This window comes from Bison bison, unplaced genomic scaffold, assembly GCF_000754665.1.
Source record: "Bison bison bison isolate TAMUID 2011002044 unplaced genomic scaffold, Bison_UMD1.0 scf7180017864213, whole genome shotgun sequence".
NCBI lineage: Eukaryota > Metazoa > Chordata > Mammalia > Artiodactyla > Bovidae > Bison > Bison bison.
The window spans coordinates 3,253,632-3,258,584 of NW_011494785.1; positions in this window are offsets into that span (position 1 = coordinate 3,253,632).

The window sequence follows — 4,953 nt, forward strand, 5'->3', positions numbered from 1 at the left end:
CAGTCTCCTCATCTGGCAAACGGGATGACACCAGCCTCATGACCCCTGTAGGTCACTTCAATGAAAACAGATTAAACAGGGCACAGGGAAAGCACGTGGCAAACGCGGAAGGTCCCCGCTGCACAGGCAGGCTGCCGGCGTCCCACTGGGCGGAGGAGGGCCTGGAGCTCAGAAAGGAGACAGGCTGGGGCGGGGCCACGGTGGCCATGGAAGCAAGTGAGGGCTTTGGGAGAGAACCTCAGAACCCCGTTCCTCAGAGCCAGACTCTGCGGCGACTGTGTCCTGCTGCCCTGATGGGAAGGGGCACTTGCCCACAGTCCTCAGGAGTGGGAAGAAAAATTCCACAGAGCTGGAAATAGGAAGGTGCTCCCTGGCCTGGCTGAGGGGCTGGCCGGTACCGCTGTGCAGGAGCCCACCACTCCCCACACACCCTCAGGAAGCTGGCAGCTGCACCCAGCTCTGCTGCACGGCTCCCCTGGGGCTGCGATGCCTGCAAAGATGCAGTCTCCACAGCGGCCTGTCTTCTGCTCCAAAAACTGACACTCCCTCCTCCACCCCCGCGGAGCCTGAGTCCAGCAATCACCAGGTATTTACTGAGGACCTATAGCCACAGGCTTCCCTGGTGGCTCTGGCGTAAAGAATCCACCTGCCAAAGCAGGAGACATAGGAGATGCGGGTTCTGTCCCTGGGTAGGAAAGATCCCCTGCAGGAGGGCATGGCAACCCACTCCAGTATTCTTGGCTGAAGAAACCCATGGACAGAGGAGCCTGGTGAGCTACGGAGGCTCCTACAGAGGTTGCAGAGTTGGATACGACTGAGCAATTAAACAACAGAACACAGTTGTTAGCACAGTGGTGCTGGTGTTAGGGAACTGTCTTCCCGGGGCCTCTACTGGGGCCAGATGGGAGCCAGGGAAGCATAGCTTCCCAGACTGTATGCTCGGGGAACAGGTGAAGGGCTCAGAGCCCAGGTGCCAGGTGGAGGGGCAGCCCCGCAGACATGTGGACCGGGCAGGTGGAGAACGCGACGCTGCCCGCCTCTTCGGGACCACTGTGAGAATTTAAAAGAAAGAAGCCCTGTGGAGAGGATGACAGGGCCAGGTGCTGGCCTCTGGGTGACATTTCATGAGCCAGGTACCAGGCTGCGACGCTCAGAAGAAGCCTCCAGGGAGCAAACACGTGGCCGTGAAGGCCGGGCAGCCACGTGCAGGCGGAGAGCGGGAAGCCAGGCAGGGCCAGAGGCTCCTGGAGGAGACACACTTCCTCTCTAATCTGTTCCACAAACCGGAATGGCACCGCCGCTCAGGAAAGCCAGGGAGACACCCTGGGGAAGGGAGGACAGAAGACAAAAGTCCAGGTGCCGTGAAGAAAAAGAAGTCAGGATGAGAAAGAGAAAGTAACGGGGGTCGGGGCGGGGCGGGGGGCGGTCAGGGAGGCCTCTCGAAAAGTGTCATTTGAGGAGGGACCCACGAAAGGAGGGACTTTCCAGTGATAAAGAACTCATCTGCCAGTGTAGGAGATGCAGGAGATGGGAGTCCGATCCCTGGGTTGGGAAGATCCCCTGGAGGAGGGCATGGCAACCCATTCCAGTATTCTTGCCTGGAGAATCCCATGGACAGAAGAGCCTGGCGGGCTGCAGTCCACGGGGTCGAAAAGGAGTTGGACACGACTGAGCAACTAGGCACCAGAAGAGGAGCAGTCAACCACATGAATAATGGGGAAGGAAGTTCCAGAGGAGACAGCAGGTGAAAAGCCCTGACTGGGGGTGAGCCTGGCCAGCTGGGGGGCAGGGGAGGGGGGAGCGAGGTGACAGTGGTGGGGACCAATGGGCGGGCCCTCACAGCACCTGTTCTCGGTGAGATGGCGAGCCGGGAGCAGGTCAGGGATGTGATCTGGGATTTCAGTAGGTCACTCTGGCTGTTGTGCGGACCGCAGGCCATCGGAGGGCAAAGGGGGCAGGCGAGCCGTCAGGCCACCGCAGTGACCAGGTGACAGGGCAGGGCGCTGTGCAGGAGTGTGGAGAGATACTCCCACTCAAGATGCAGCTGGAAGGGCTTGCTGGGCTTTGACGAATGAGCAGGATTTTGATAAATGGTGAGACAGGAAGGTGGTCCAGACGGGGCATGACAAAGGAAGTTGGGCTTTTCCCACCATCACTAAACCAGTGTGCTTCTGCTCAGTCGTGTCCGACTCATTGAGACCCCATGGACTGCATCCCGCCAGGCTCCTCTGCCCATAGGATTCTCCAGGCAAGAATACTGGAGTGGGTTGCCCTGCCCTCCTCCAGGGGATTTTCCCTACCCAGGGATTGAACCTGCTTTTCCTGTGTCTCCTGCACTGCAGATGGATTCTTTACCCGCTGAGCCACTTGGGAAGCGCCCCTAAACCAGATGCCCCACCCAGAGCTGCAGCGATGGAGTCGGGTGACCAGAGCGGCTGCTGGGTCCCCGCGCCATGGAGAGCCACCCTGGCTCCATGTCCCGCAGCAGCCCCAGATGGACAGGGCCAAGGCTTCGAGGGGTGGGCACACCAGGCCCAGAGCCCCCACCTTTAACGGGGTGCGTCCACTCGGCTCAGCCGGGGACTGGGTGCCACCACCCTCGCAACCACCAGGTGGCGCCCCCAGACGGGTCAGAGCTCTGGATTGGCAGGGAGGCAGGGAGACCATCCAACTTGTCACTGACTCTCTTCAACCCGGTCACTTTCTTTGCTGCCGGCTCAATTTCTCTTTCATTAATCACCCCATGGAAATTCATGCTCTCCACGCTCAAGATTTAAGGACCTACAAGCCAGACCCTGGAATGAATAACAGGAGACCTCGCAGCTGCCAGCTCACTACTGGTAAGGAGGTAGGCATTGGGACCCCCAGAGCCACCAGACACTCTGTGCTGGAGACGCCCCCCCCCCCACCAGCCTCAGGCCTGGGAAGGTCCTCAGGGTACTAGGCCGTGCACTTGATGCAAGAAACGCCAGCATCCGAGGTAGCAAGGGATGACACTGCAGCTCCCCCCACCCCACTGACGCTGAGAGTGGGCCCCGGGGCATCCTCATGCCCCTCCTGGGGGAAGGGCCCCCATGTGGGAAAGAAACCTCAGAAGCTCAAAACCTCTAGGCGCTGGTCATCATCTCTGGCTTCAGGCGTCCAGCCTCTGACATGCCGTGCCAGCTCCCCAGAGCCTGCCTGGGAGGGGGAGCTGCTCCCCGACTCCCACCCCCGCTTCCCTTTCACTTCCTGCCCTAGATCACCTTGCCCCAGGGAAGACGCGGGTAGGGCCTGCAGCCAACAGCAGGGCAGCCCTGACCCCAAGCTGCCAGTAGCTGGGACCCAAGCCCTGCATCTTCCCCTCAAACCCAACCCCCATCCCTGCCCCCCAAAGGCCACTGCTGACGGCATTTGGGGACATTTCCTCCCCAAAGCAACGTGTTGTCTCAGACCCCCACCAGCTAGAGGCAAGCCCACAGCTAGAAGAACCTCCAGGAGAAGGCAGGGTGACTCGGAAACCAGGACCCAGCCAAACTCCCAACCCAAAGACACCAGGCACCTCACTATACCAGCCAAGCCTGGCAGGCATCCAGGGGCCACCCTGACCACTGAGCCTCCCTGCCTCCTGCCCCACCCCCAACCAAGGGCATTTCCAGGTATTTTCCACTTGAGCTCCAAATGAACCCACTTCCAGCTGTGGGCAAACCCTTGCATTTGCTGGTGACTTCAGCGTAGAGCAGTGCCTCCCCTTAGCAGGGCCCACGGATCTCCCTCCTCCAGGCTCACCCTTCAGAGAGACCCTTCAGAGCCAGCATCTTCCTCACCACCCTGGGCCCATCCAACAGATGTGTAACAGGCAGACTGAGACCAGCAGGCTATGGCCTCATTGATCAAGTCTACTGTAATTAGCCAATACCCCCATGGCATTTTCCCGTCTTCAGTTGAAACCACGTTGATTTGTAGTTTTAATATATGTTTCCGCCTCATGTCCTAATGTATTTTTCACGTAGCATCCCAGTTCTCTGGAGGTGAAGCCATAACCTCCCCTGAACCAACCTCCCTCTTGAGCTCCACGCCCCCAACTTGCTTAGAGCCCAGGGACAGCCACTGCCCGTGTCCCCCACAGTGGCCACCATTTCCCCCGCATGCGGGACAGCCTTCCCTGGGGTGACCTTTTGCACCAGGGCTGAGCATCCCTGCCCAGCCCTCTGTGTAGACGCGCTGCCCACTCCCATGAAAACACCAGCACCTCCAGGCCAGGCTCACAGCTCAGCCGTTTCACTCCCATCATGAGGCCCAGAACATGCCTGGATACTACAGACACATTCCATGAATGAATGGATGGGTGGGTGGATGGATGGAGGGAGGGAGGGATGGATAGATAGGTGGATGGATGGATGAATAGATGTATGTATGGATGGATAGATGGATGGATGAATGAATAGATGGATGGATGGATGAATAGACCTATACATGTATGTATAGATGGATGGATGGATGGATGAATAGATGCATGTATGGATGGATAAATGGATGGATGGATAGATGCACGGATGGGTAGATGGGTGGGTGGATGGATGTATGAATAGATGTATGTGTGTATATATGTATAGATGGATGGATGAATGGATGCATGTGTGGGTGGATAGACGGATAGATGAATGAATAAATGGATGGATGGATGGATGAATGGATGCATGTGTGGGTGGATAGATGGATAGATGAACGAATAGATGGATGGATGGATGGATGCATGTGTGGGTGGATAGACGGATAGATGAATGAATAGATGGATGGATGAATGGATGCATGTGTGGGTGTATGTAAGTATGGATGGATGGATAGATGGATGGATGGATGGACAGATGGGTGGGTGGGTGGATGGATGGATGGAGGGTTGGGAGGGCTTGGGAACAGGGCCTGACACACACAAACCCACGTAAAAAAGAAGCCCCGCATGTACCCGCTTCC